Below are 14618 nucleotides of genomic sequence, written 5' to 3'. Positions count from 1 at the left end.
TTAAAAATCCATTTCGATTGTGCACAATTCATGTCACTTCTCCGTATTTCCATGCAGCCGGCTGCTCCTGTCCTGTTTCTCGTTGCCTCACCCTGAAACTAAATTTAGAGCTCTGGATCTGTTAGCGTATGATGTAAAAATAGCAAAGAAGGGAAGCCTTCTCACCACAGAGCAGAGACACAGGACACACTGAGTGTACGCTGGTAAAAGTTAAAAGCAGAAACGAACTGAAAACAGAGAGAGAGAGAGTAAGACAGGAACCACTGAAGCTGCTGTAAAGTGTAGAGACAGACAGGCGCAGACACTGACAGTCAGTAGTGAACACAAACTGTGGTCCACATTAATGCAGAGTTACATGTAAGAGGGGATTTAAATAAAACATCTGAGACACAGAAAGACTTCAGGTAAGTTGGGATTGTTATTTTTAATTTTACATTTATTGAACTTCCTGTATATTGTAATGAATTAGTCACTCATATAATTCATTTCAATTAGATTGTTGAAGAAAAAAAATACTAAAGATACCGAATGAAGAAAGCTACATTACATGTCTGTGTGCATCTGTAAGTTAGGGCTAGACTATAACACAGAGGCTCAAGGCTCAAATACTGCTAGAAGCATAAAACACTTATCTTGGACATGCCACTGGTCAAGTTGCACTGTGGGTAATGTAGGCTCCCAGGGTTAACTGCTTGGACTGTCAAGTCTTACAATAACAAAAGTATTACATTAATAAAAGCAAAACTTAAAAGACATTTTTAACCCTCTCAGGTCTACATCACCATTGGTGATGACCCAAACCTGAACTCTAACCCTGGGCAGTCAGATTATGTAATTAAAGCTTGTTTTTTATGAATTTCTTCTCTCAGGTCTCATCAATTAGGGATCAAGGAGAACAACCATTTTCACAAACATTAAAAACTTTTCCAGAATAGTCTGTTTACCTTTCTCCAAATGTGGGACAGGATTAGCACCTGATGACTTAGACCTCAGAGAAATAATTTCCACCCACTAACAGAAAACTGTAATAAATGCATTATTTGAAAGACCTAATTTGAGCATATTTGACATATGCTCAAATTGAAAAACCCAACATTATCCGTTAATAAGTTAATGTTCCTGAATGCAAAAAGTAACAAAAGGCAACTTTGGTCAGACGTTGATCTAATCTTTACAATAACGACTAAAAGTAAGATTTGAATCCTCTCAAGCCCAGGAGCTCTGATTGTCAGTCCAAGCTTTATTCTTATTTCCTTTTTTGCTTTTCTAACTTTTCTGATTCCTGTACTGTGCTTCAATAAAGCAACATCTTTCATCAGGTACAGAATATGAGAGAAGTTTGCCTTCAGGTCTTTTGAAGACATTGTGAAAGTGTTTATTAGCACCACTACAAAGCATGTGTCATGGTCAGTGTTGGGTAAGTTACTTTAAAATAGTAACTTAGTTACATTACTAGTTACTTCTCTCAAAAGTAACTCAGTTACTTCAAGTTACTCGTTACTTTCCCTAGTAACTAGTTACTAGGGAAAGTAACTTTGGTTTTACTCAGAATTCTCTTGTTAATGTGTTTCTTCCATAACTTTGCCAGTCTTCTAGCTTGCTTACTTGCCACAAGTGCACTGTGCCACCTACCAATAGAAAGGAAAAGATAATGTGCATATTTCCACGAGAGAAATCCCACGCCTGGACCGTCATTGACTGCTGCCATGATTCTAGCCTAAGTCACAGCGTCATGTGTGCCTTTTACATCCAACACAAAAACTGCAGTCGTGGTGCGTTCGATTGTACTCAGAACTCGGAAATTCTGCCTTCTGAATAGGAAGATGTAGGCAACACCAGACTGCAGATGAGCTGCATACAGGGCTGGACTGGGACAGAAAATTGGCCCGGGCATTTTGACTAGAGACCGGCCCACCATTATAGGAAAAATCATAAAGCCTTTGAATGAAAATAAACACTGTTGTGACAGTGATGTTCACTGTTTTGATGGTATATATGCATCAATCTATCAATCGTTTGTTGTAAGATTCAGTTAATTATTTTTTAAAAGCTAGACATTTTAAATGAGAATAAGAAAGAAAAGTATTTCTTTGTGCCCCCCTCTCCTTGTTAATGCCCTACATGGCCCCCTGGCAACACTTTGCTAGACCCGCCCCTGCACAGTTACCAGCTGTCAGCTACCTAAAAAAGGATCCTGGTGTTATTTGTCTCTCAGAAACAGTTCATAACTTCCCTTCAACTCATTCATGTCACCTAAAAGGTAAACCTCCTTCTCCATCACCTGTTCAGCTCTGATGATCCAGTAAGGACATCTCCTGGTTTCATCTTCATGTTTCCCTCTCACCACATATACAAACCATATCATGACCAGCAGCTTTTTTGCAGCTGTGGCTCCAGCAAACATCAGCTGATACTAGAAATTAATATTAAATAAATTCTAACAATAGCTGATCAAGCTTAAACGTGCTGCTGTTGTTTAGCGCGACATCCGCTGGTTTCCTCTTTCGGCGCAAAGTGGGCGATAAACAAACAAGAGAGCCGATCAGCTGATCACTGATCAGTTTTCATGATTGAAGTAGAAACGGGAGAGGGAGGGGGGAGGATGAGAGAAGAAGAGGCAGCTGTGCAGCAAAGACACAGAATAACTCCAGCTTTGTGCCTTTTCCATTGTAGCTGAAGTCCGGGGCAAACTTTTCACCTCAATAAGAAACGTGTAATATTTTCTCTGAATACCAGACGGGACGGTTGGCAACTCTAATAACTTATGAACAAAATAAAGTTCAACATCATTAACTTCATAGCACCCACCCAGCTGTATAGAAACTCCGTCATGCTAGCTAGCACGCAGTATGGAAAAAGTCAGAATAACGAAAATAAACTCCACCTAAACTTGGTTCATATCTGACCCAGAGAGACTGCAGGTCATAACTTCTTACCTGAAGTTCAGTTCACACTTGGACCGGCGGCCGCCTCGGGTCTCTTTTCCTTCTGCGTCCCTTTTCCTTCATCCACCTGCTGGCTTCCACCATTTGCTAATGTTACTGAATCTGTGGAAGCTCCGCGATAGCCACCACACGAAGTAACGAGTAACGACCCTATCTAAATCCCAGTAACGACTAACGCGTTCCTGATTTTGGCATAATAACTAGTTACCATGCTCGTTACCACAATAATAACGTAGTTACTGTAACGTGTTACTTAATAACGCGTTAGTCCCAACACTGGTCATGGTGCTATGGTTTTGTGTTTTTGAACTTGGATTCTCTTTTAATGAACTTAAGTTTTGGTTTGTTTGGTTAGTGTTTGGATTTTTGGTTTCTTTTGATCTCTTTTGTGAGTTTTAATTGATGTGATATTAAGTCTTTGTTTCCATTTTTTACTTTATGATTATTATAGTGCTGCGTTTAAGTTATTGTCATATCTTTTCTTCTGATTTATGTACTGAGCAATTGTAGTACTGTGTTAATACCTTTGTCCCCCGGTGTTCTTTTCTCACTGACATGTCTGTGTTAGTTCTCTGTTGGTTATTTCCTGTTTTACTTTGAAAGTCCTTTATGTGCCATGTGTCATTTTTATTTCCTGTCTAGCTTTCCCCCTGTTTCCCTGATTCTCTTCGCCTGTTGATGGTTGCTTTTTTTTATGCTCCCTCCTGTTTCTTGTGGTGTAATTAGTCCACCGTTCATGTTAAGTCCCTTTTTTTGTCTTTGCTGATTCGCGGTTCTCTCTTGTGCTGTACTTTTCACAATTCTGTGTGATTTTCTGTGTTTCTGAATTTCTGTATCATTATCCTTTAGACTTAGTTTATATTTAACTTTTTTATCAGCCATTAAAGCTCCCTTTTTGTTACTTTGTCCTGCATTTGGGTCCTCATATCTGCACTGCACCAGTTGTGGCAGGATTACTTTACTAACCAAGCAATTTTGTTGACAAAACCTAAAAGTTCAACACAAAAGTTTAGTCAGGACAGGAGCACTCAGAAACCTGTGTGTTCTCATACCCCCGCATCCTCCAACTTACAAAGAAAAATGAAAACTGTTAACCACTTCCTCAGACTCCGAGGAGAGGACGGATAACAGTTTTAACTTTATGTGTCAAAAATAAAGAGAGATATGCATCTTTAGCCTAGATAATCATAGCTGATACTTGCAATCTGTGGTATGTTTGGAAAGGTTTCATTTCATTTATATTTGTAACCCTTCCAGGCCTGTAGTCATTTCTTTTCTTGAGTTTATTGTCATTTGATTCTTGTTAAGTGTCCGATGGGGAAATCCTGAACACTGAGGTGGTGAAGGAGATGTGAGGTCATTTTCTAATTTTAGTTCACCATTAGTCTGTTAAGTATGCTTCATTTATTTACACAGACACTGCTAAGTCCAGAGTCAGTTTTCCAAGCAGACACAGATTAAAGGCGGGGACCTTTCTGAGTTCACTGTAACTCTGACTCTGGTTGTCCATATTATTGTAGTTTATCAAAGTATCATATACATATCCTGTGTATAATTTGACTGATTATTTCTAGAAAATGTTGAGAATCTTCATTTTATTTAAATAGTGAAAGCCTCTCTCTATTTTTGAATCATAATGAACTGAAGAGTACAAACCATTGACTGACAGCAAAGGCATTAACATATACACATTTTCAGATTAAAATGAACAAACTGACATTATTATTATGTTTAAATGACACAGAATCTCCATCTTTCCTGAATCAGTGTTGTGATGTTTTGTTGTTGTCGCTCCTTGAAGAAGAGCTGAGTTTAATTTTAGAGCATAAGTGGTGGTCTGGTGTCACAGTTACATGAGCCAGTATTCAACAAGACGCTGCACTGAGAACTGGACCAAAGCTGGGCTCAAAACTGTGTTGAACTATCGGTATGTATCTAAGAGGAGACTGGGTGGTGATTACTTTTTAAGTACCAATTTAAAATGTTGGAACGGTTTCATATCGAATACCGTTTCTGAATTCAATACGGAATGAAAGTATGTTTATCTAGATAAGCTCAGTGGTGTATTAGCAACTTAATTTACTGATTACTCAAAACTGGAAACATATTTTGAAAAGCCATACAGAGAAAACAAGGTAAAGAATGGACATTTGGTGTGTTGTGTTTATAGGCTGCAAATGTTGTGCTACATTTCTGGGTTGTATTGTGTTTGTGTACTGTGGGAATTGTGATGATCTTCTGAATAGGTTCACTACTTCAAAGTTTAGTCTATGTCTTTGAAATTATTGCAGTATAACTTGGGAAAACAGTAAAGTGTCAAATTAATCAGTCAAACTGAAAAACCAAACTAAACTTCAAGGAATACAGTCAAGGTAGACAATATGACATCTGAACTAAGAAATAAAAACCTGGAAAGGATATTTTAATAATTCGTTTTAATAATAAATGTTGTAATAAATAACCAAATGATGCTCCATGGTGCAGTTGTTAACATATTTACCTTACACTCCAAAGATCTCCATTTTGAGACCAGATAGAAATCTGTGTCTCAGTATCTCGCAAGACCCCACAAGAAAGTTAATAACAATAATCTATGTAACATTTTTCATTTTGAGGCGCATTGTTCCAAGAATGTGCAGCATACGTCTAATTTTTTTTCCTGCAATCTTGAATAACTAATGACACTTAAAGTCAGAAGTAGCCCATGATGTACTTTAGGAAGAAGTAAAAGAATCAACAGATCTCTGGTGATTCTTTACCAGCACACCAAAAAAAAAAAGCCCCATTTTCAACACAGGTGCCTTTGCAAGAGACAAAACCTTTTAAGGAACTCAATTTCCTGCATCAGTTTCCAGTGGATAAATCAGGGTCTAAATGAGGAATACAGACATCCAATTCCAGTCTGGCATGTACACATTCTTCCTACCGCTGTCGCATTATTGTTATTATTAAATCCTTTATAGTCTCATTGAAATTTAGATCTATTTTTAGAGACGTGTACAACAAACAGTCCAAATATTGAGACAAACAGCTACACTGATCACAAATCAAGAAAAACATATGCAAAACTAGTTGCAGATAGACAAATATAACCTTTTAAAATGTTCCAGTTGAATCACAGAATGCAGTTTCATAGTTTTTTGTAGCTCGTTACATTTATTGGCTGCAAATTATTTCCAGTTTTTCCAAGTTCAGTATGAACAGCAAGTACAGCTAATGTTAAATGTCCTGTGACCTGATGCTGTAAGTACTCACTTTAAATTCAAACAAGAAGTAGAGGTCTTCTATTTGCTAGGGAGCATTGTCACACTTTTCCATATAACATACAGAGGAGTAAGAAAATACCTGTGATGAGTCATAATGTACTTCTACAAATAATATTTTGATGCATGCTCATGTGAGGGACTACTAGCCCTGCTATGTAGGGGTAGAAGGGCGCACAGGCTGCCTTGAACGACTAGCGGGTGGTGGGATCTAAGTCCGTACCCCCCCCTAGCGCGATTGACCCGGACACTTACTTCAGTAAGAATGGGGTTAGTTACCTGGCAACAGTAGGCACAAAAGGAGGACTCCAGGCCCGGACCTGCAATGATAGCAGCGCCTGCACACGGAATACTAGCACGGTCCCACTTAACTCCGTCGTCCTGTGCCTAACCAAATAACTCGGGTGCCCCTACTCCAAGGCAACCTGGGTCGGACAAAAGCATTCAACAACGACTTTTTAAACCACGTGGCTCTTTTTATTTATCTGGAGAGCCCTCAAAAAAACCAAACTTGGTTAACAATGTCCACAGGGCCCTGGAGAGCAAAGGGAAAACAGCAAGGAGCCTCCCCAGGACCAAAGAAATGAAAGAAATAAAATGAGGTAAAATAAATCAAAACAGACTGGTGAGACCCAGAGTTGGGAGTCCTCGACTCCACACAACCCACCCTAGTCACAGGAAAAACACTCACCACACAGCAGAACAGTAAAAGTTAACACAGCAAATATTCTGTCTAAAATGGTCGACACAGTCTCATCACATCATTTACAATGTCCGACGCACCAAAGGAACATTTTCAGTCTTTACAGTTCACTCCAGTGAATTGTCTCTGGGGTGGGACGGACAGATAGTTCTAGGGGTATGTGTCATTAACCGGAGTTGCAGTCTGTTAGGCTGTCCAGAACTTCCACAGCCGGAATAAAATGTTCATTCTCTGGTCCACATCAAAGCAAGGAAATAAAACACAGGAACTGTACCTTTGCCCCTCCTGAAATGGAGCGTAATGAACCCACGGGTAGGTGAAACTTTTACACACAGCCAGCTGAAGCAGGGTGAACAACCGGAGCGTCGTCTGGGTGGCAGGGTACTCCAAACACCGCCGACATCGGGGCCCAAGATGGCGGTCCCGCGGGCTAACGGAGCTACGGCAGTCCCCAGGCCATGCGAAGTGAGGCCGCCCAATTCCTCTCCCGGAAACTCGCTGGTCCTTCGCCAGACAGCCAGCCGTGCTGTCTCGCTTTCTAAACGTTCTTGTCGCCAAACTCTACTGGCAACGCCGGGAAACTGAGGCCGATTGGAGGGAAGCGGCCGCTAGCCTTAGCTCTCGATTAGCCCCTCTGCTAGCGCTATCTCCGCCGACACTTCGCCCCGACGTTACACCCGTAAGGCCGCTGTAGCCGGAGTCAGAGTGCATACACGGACGGAAACCCAGGCTAGACTCGCTGCGGTACCGTATACTGTCTCGCTAACCTCCCGTTTATACTTTGTTCGGGTCTCTTCCTGACCGCGGCCCTTTCCTAGCGTCTCTTCTCATCCGGACACGTGTGCTTTTTTTGTTCCGCTCGTCTTCTCTCCCACTGCGCATGTCCGTCTTCTTCACGCTACGTCACTCCCTCTTGGCTGCTTCAGGCTGTAAACAACCCCGTGACCGTTTTCTAAGGGTTGTAAATATGTGCCCTCACATTTCCCCCCAGCTAAACCCTGCCACACCAGCGACGACTCAAGCAGTTCATCCCTGTAACAAACACAGAATAACACATATTAACTCACATGTTCAGTAACACTCTATACCATTCACATATGACTCGCATTACATTGCAAATGAGCATAACAGTAATCCATGGCTTCATTTCGTAACATAATCTCTATACCTCGCAGGAGGTACCCCTCGGGTTCGCCTCAAAGGGCGTTCAGACTGCAAAACCTCCCCTCGCTCCTCGTGCACCTCATCACTCGCCTCTGAGGCCCCATCGCTGTCCTCTGGCTCACTTAGGGCCATAACTGGTTGTACCTCCCCCGCTAAATCCGGCTCTAATCCCTGGGCGACATAGTCGCCGATCTCGTCCGCCCCTGGGGCAACGAGAGCGCTCGGGTCCGACTCACATGGGAGTGGTAGAACACACACCCCCTCCATGAAGTCGGTATCGGACTCCACTTCGGCTGGCAGCCTGTTGGCCTGCTTCGGCTGCCATGTCGGCGCTTGAAAGGTGCACAATTTGAGCTGATCCCTATGCACGACCCTCGTCGAGCCACCCTTCTCTGGCTTGACCGTGAACACAGGAATGTCGGGGTGGTTTTGTTTCACCACCAAATAAGGGTTGGGTTCCCACTTGTCCTGGATCTTATTCCTGCCTCTGGGCTTGTGGTTGCGCAACAGCACCCGATCACCAGACTGAAGCAGGGCGCCGCGGGACTTCCGGTCGTAGATCCTCTTCCTCCTCCTAGAGGCCTCCTGAGTAGCCGAGCTTGCTACCTCCACCGCGGTCCTAAGCCTCTCATGGTGGTCCCGGACCCAGTCGTCCAGATTGTCCGCCTCTGGTTCCCTCATGTCTTTCCCTCCCAGGAGGTCCAAGGGCATTCTGGCATCCCTCCCGAACAGGAGGTAGAAGGGCGCATAACCCGTGGAGGAGTGCTCACGAGAGTTATAAGCCATAACCAACTCTGGCAAGTATGTTTTCCAATCCCGTTTCTTCTCTGGTGGCAGTGTCCTGAGCATGTCGTGCATGGTCCTATTAAACCTCTCACACTGCGCGTTCCCCTGCGGATGGTAAGGGCTGGTGCGACTCTTGGCAATCCCGTAGGCCCTGCACAGCTCTTTTATCACACTAGCCTCGAAGCTCCTCCCCTGATCGGAGTGCAACCGGGCCGGGCACCCGTAATAGGTAAACCAATGTTTCAGCAAAGCATTTGCTGTCGTCTCAGCAGTTTGGTTTCTGGTGGGGACGGCAACGGTGAACCTGGTGAACATGTCTGTAAGGACAAGGACATTTTCGTAACCCCCACAAGACTTTTCTAGCACCGTATAGTCCATAGCGAGGACCTCCAGGGGTGCGGTGACATTGCTGCAGGTCATGGGGGCCCTGTGGTTGGGGAAGACATCCTTTGCCAATGCGCACCTCCTGCATTGCTGAACCCAATCTTGAACATCTCTACTCATGGTAGGCCAGTAATAGCTCCTTCTCATCACCGCGAGGGTGCTCTTTGCACTGAAATGCCCCCCATGCTCATGCTGGTTCTCGTATACCTTACGTTGTAAGGTCTCTGGGACAATGAGCTGCCTGATCTCCTCCCCATCACGAGGGTCACTGACATGCCTATACAGCACACCCTTATAAAGCCTAAGGCGGTCGAGCTGTTGGTGAAGCCGCCTCGCGTCCGGTGTTAACGCGTGGAGCTCGGCATGGCTCATCTCCGTGCCCCTCTCAACCACCCGATACACGGGCCCGACGACCGGGTCGCTTTTCTGAGCCCCTTCGACCTCCTCCCAGCTGTGCCCACCGAGAGCTTTCCCAGCAGTCGCTTGTACTCTGGCTTTCAGATCAGCCCTACCATCCTTCTCCAACCTAGCGGGCCACAGACATGCACGCACTTCTTCCGGGCCCACTTTGATAAAGTCCTTGCCTGTGTCCTCCTGCTCGGGTTCCTCTTGGTCGGGGATTCTGGAGAGGACGTCTGCATTCGTGTTTTGTCGCCCAGGCTTGTAACACACCTCAAAGTCATACTCAGCGAGTTGTGCTACCCACCGCTGTTCGACAGCCCCCAGGTTAGCCGTTGCCAGGTAGCGCAGCGGGTTATGGTCCGTGACTACTGTGAATCTGGCGTACATCAGGTAGTCCCTGAATTTCTCTGTGACAGCCCATTTAAGCGCCAGAAGTTCCAGTTTAAATGCGCTGTAATTCTTGTCATTCTTCTCGGAGCCTCTCAGCCCCCGACTCGCGTAGGCTACCACACGCTCTACGCCCTCCTGTTTTTGACTGAGCACAGCCCCGAGTCCGTGCAGACTCCCATCTGTGGTCAATATAAAGGGTAGGCCAAAGTTGGGATATGCCAGGATTGGAGGGGACACCAGGCATCGTTTCAGCTCGTCCAGGGCCTCCTGGCACTCGCCGGTCCAAACAAACGCCTGGGTGCCCCTCGACGTGTTTTTCAACCCTTTCCCAACCAGGGCATGCAGAGGCTTGGCCAACTGTGCAAACCTTGGCACAAACCGCCTGTAGTAGCTCATGAATCCAAGCACCTGCCTCACCTCTCGCACGCTCCTTGGAGCCGGCCATGCCTCCAGGGCCTTGACCTTTTCTAGATCTACCTGGACGCCTTTAGCAGAAATCACGTGGCCAAGGAACTTAACCTCCGGCCGCAGAAGGAAGCATTTGGTCGGCTTCAACTTCAACCCGTGCTGCTTCAAACGTTCGAACACCGTCTCAAGCCTCTCGCAGTGACTATCAAAGTCCCGGGAGAAGACTATAATGTCATCCAGGTAGACAAGGAGTATATCAAAACTGAGGTCCCCCAGTACCATACCCATCAGCCGCTGAAAAGTGGCTGGGGCGTTGCACAAGCCAAATGGCATCCGAGTCCATTCAAACAGGCCAAATGGTGTTGTAACCGCCGTTTTTCCCCTGTCCGTTTCGCTCATGGCCACTTGGAAGTAGCCTGCGGTCAGGTCCAGGGTCGAGAATAACAGCGCATTGCCGAGCGCATCCAACGACTCTTCGATGCGGGGAAGTGGGTAGGCATCTTTGCACGTCACTTCGTTCAGCCGCCTGTAATCGCAGCAGAATCGAACACTTCCATCTTTCTTAATAACCACCACCGCAGGTGAGGCCCAAGGACTGGAGCTCTCTTTAAGGATCCCCTGGCTAACGAGCTCCTGAACGTGCCTCTTAAACTCTTGAAAGACATGGGGTGGGACCCTTCGGTGCCTCTGTTTGATTGGGGGTGCCTCGGTGGGGATACTGTGTGTCACCGTGGTGGTGTAGCCGTAATCAACTTCGCTTGCCGAGAATACGTCTTGGTGTTGGGCTAACAGCCGACAAAGCTTTTGACGCTGTAGCTCAGTGAGGTCCCGGGTGTTAGCCTGTACAGGGACCGGCAACTGCCCAACCTCGCCCCCTGTCGCTATACTCTCACCCTGACCCAGCGGCTTAACCACGAGTGCCCCCTCTCTCTCCTCTACCCATACAACCTCTTTGGGGAGCACAGCTCGTGGTTTGCTTACAACGGCAAGCCTGGCTCTTGGCATCAGCTTGACAGCCCTCTCGCTTGTGTTCATCACTCTGAGAGGGATTCTTCCACCACTGGTTGTCGCAATAGTGTTGGCAACTAACAGTCCCCGCGGCAGCTCTATCTCTTTTGCCGCCTCTGCCAGCACTTGGCACTCAACCCTAGGTGAGACCCCGCAACGACCCTCCACCACTTTCTCGCTCCTCGGGGGGATGATGACGGGTTCCCTGCCAGCCACCTTGACGAACCCGATTTTGCCACCCGGACCCGTGCGCGGGAACTCCTTCCTCGCTCGGGCTATCAACCGACGGATGGTGGCCTCTGTCTCGTCTGGAGCGTGGGGGTCCATGTGGACGCGACCCCCATCTGCGATAAAGAGCGCTTCAAGGTCTTCTATAACATTCATCCCCACAATCCCTGGGAGCCCATTAGCTTTGTCTACCTGGGGGTGAGTATCGGTGAGTACAAAAATGCACTTCTTACCAACCACTCTCCCGGCGCATTCAACCTCGGCCTCCAAGCAGCCCAAGACAGGAATATCGAGCCCGTTTGCGGCTGTGAGCTCAATCCAGTCTGCTGACTTCAACTCCTGTGGCCCAAAACACCTACGGAAATGGGACTCCGTAATAGCTGTCACATTTGACCCCGTGTCCCAGAGGCAGGTGGTGTCTACCCCCCCTATCTTAAGGTGGACGGTGCGACACCTCCCAAGAGCACTCCTTTGGAGGCTCTCCTCCACCTCTGTCAGAAGACACTCGGCTGCTTGGTGGCCTATGGCCGGTGTGGTGGGGTGTTTCTTGGCCCCACCCTTGGCGTTTGGATTGCCAGAAAATGCCACCTGCGCCAGGTCTATGGGGATAGGGGCCAGAGCCCCTGCGTCTAGCTTTTTGGTACAATGCCGGCTAGTGTGGCCAGGCTCTCCACAGCTGTAGCAAATATATCGCCCTTCGCTGTCCCTCAGGGGTGTTCGCCTGCGCTGTGCACTCTGCTGGCTGCTCCCTCTTTCCCTGCTCTGTAGTGCTAAGTACAGCTCTTCTTGACGAGCAGCTAGTTTCCTAACCTCCTCGTGGAGCATCTCCAGGGTGAGGGGGGATGGTTTATCTTCGGCCGGTACTGCAGCGTTCACCGCACCTCTAGTTCTGAGCCTACTTTGGGAGGCGAGAGAGGACTGGGCTTCTTCTTCCTCGGACCAGTCAACTGCGGCTTGCAGCAGCCCGATGAAGGTTAGGCCTTTCTCCTCTTTGACCCTCCTTTTCATCTCTCGCCTCAAAAGGTCATCTCGCAAACCCAGCACTAGCTGTTCTTTCAACACCGTCTCTGAGTCGGGAACGCGGTTGGGTTCTCGCCTCTTAATCAAAGCCAGCTTCTCCTGTAGGTCATAGGCATAAGTTCTGACCGTCTCGCTGGACATCTGCCTTCTCTCATAGAACTCCTTCAACCTAGTACCTATGGGGACCTTGTCTCCATAGGTTTGAAGGAGAACCTCAAATATGCCCTCGACAGACTCTACTGCCCCATCCAACATGAACTTAACAGTTGCCCTGGCTTCATCTTTTATGTGTTGCTTGACCAGCTCTACACGGTCCGCCTCTGGCACCTTCATGACTTGGAACGCAGACCGCATTGCCGCGATCCACTCTTCCACACAATCATCTCCACTCTTTCCAGGGCAACCACTAAAATCTGCCAGTTTGCGGTCTCGGTGGACATAGATTGCCGCCGGGGCTTTTAAAGCTTGGGCCTGTTGATCAATCACTGCCCTTGCGAGAGAAAGAGCTTCTCTCTGTTCTTCTCGTGCCTGCTGTAAGGCACCCGCCTGCTCCGCAAGCCTCCCTTGTAGTTCATCAAAGCTCCTTTTCAACTCTTCTAGTTCAGACATGTTTGCCTTAACTCTATTCCTCCTCTATAACGACCCCGAGCCAATGGGTGAATCCTGTTCGTGACGCCAATTGTGAGGGACTACTAGCCCTGCTATGTAGGGGTAGAAGGGCGCACAGGCTGCCTTGAACGACTAGCGGGTGGTGGGATCTAAGTCCGTACCCCCCCCTAGCGCGATTGACCCGGACACTTACTTCAGTAAGAATGGGGTTAGTTACCTGGCAACAGTAGGCACAAAAGGAGGACTCCAGGCCCGGACCTGCAATGATAGCAGCGCCTGCACACGGAATACTAGCACGGTCCCACTTAACTCCGTCGTCCTGTGCCTAACCAAATAACTCGGGTGCCCCTACTCCAAGGCAACCTGGGTCGGACAAAAGCATTCAACAACGACTTTTTAAACCACGTGGCTCTTTTTATTTATCTGGAGAGCCCTCAAAAAAACCAAACTTGGTTAACAATGTCCACAGGGCCCTGGAGAGCAAAGGGAAAACAGCAAGGAGCCTCCCCAGGACCAAAGAAATGAAAGAAATAAAATGAGGTAAAATAAATCAAAACAGACTGGTGAGACCCAGAGTTGGGAGTCCTCGACTCCACACAACCCACCCTAGTCACAGGAAAAACACTCACCACACAGCAGAACAGTAAAAGTTAACACAGCAAATATTCTGTCTAAAATGGTCGACACAGTCTCATCACATCATTTACAATGTCCGACGCACCAAAGGAACATTTTCAGTCTTTACAGTTCACTCCAGTGAATTGTCTCTGGGGTGGGACGGACAGATAGTTCTAGGGGTATGTGTCATTAACCGGAGTTGCAGTCTGTTAGGCTGTCCAGAACTTCCACAGCCGGAATAAAATGTTCATTCTCTGGTCCACATCAAAGCAAGGAAATAAAACACAGGAACTGTACCTTTGCCCCTCCTGAAATGGAGCGTAATGAACCCACGGGTAGGTGAAACTTTTACACACAGCCAGCTGAAGCAGGGTGAACAACCGGAGCGTCGTCTGGGTGGCAGGGTACTCCAAACACCGCCGACATCGGGGCCCAAGATGGCGGTCCCGCGGGCTAACGGAGCTACGGCAGTCCCCAGGCCATGCGAAGTGAGGCCGCCCAATTCCTCTCCCGGAAACTCGCTGGTCCTTCGCCAGACAGCCAGCCGTGCTGTCTCGCTTTCTAAACGTTCTTGTCGCCAAACTCTACTGGCAACGCCGGGAAACTGAGGCCGATTGGAGGGAAGCGGCCGCTAGCCTTAGCTCTCGATTAGCCCCTCTGCTAGCGCTATCTCCGCCGACACTTCGCCCC

At 47.1% G+C, this 14618-nt stretch overlaps 1 protein-coding gene across 2 annotated transcripts in view; it reads left to right on the top strand.

Moving 5' to 3' along the window:
- Positions 1-204: 204 nt before the first annotated feature.
- Positions 205-14618, top strand: part of LOC146665646 (uncharacterized) — a 32412-nt gene continuing 17998 nt past the window's right edge. Inside the window, exon 1 of one of the 2 annotated variants that reach the window (XM_085413369.1) lies at positions 205-404. The gene's annotated coding sequence lies outside the window, so the exon portion shown is untranslated. Of the gene's footprint in view, positions 405-4813; positions 4873-14618 lie in introns of those variants that run through there. The other variant, XM_085413370.1, reaches the window with a different exon arrangement.

This window comes from Rhamphochromis longiceps, linkage group LG7, assembly GCF_057381845.1.
Source record: "Rhamphochromis longiceps isolate RC_006_pf linkage group LG7, R_longiceps_female_GT1.1, whole genome shotgun sequence".
NCBI lineage: Eukaryota > Metazoa > Chordata > Actinopteri > Cichliformes > Cichlidae > Rhamphochromis > Rhamphochromis longiceps.
Note: the sequence above shows the minus strand (reverse complement) of the source record. Positions and strands in the feature narration are given on the sequence as shown.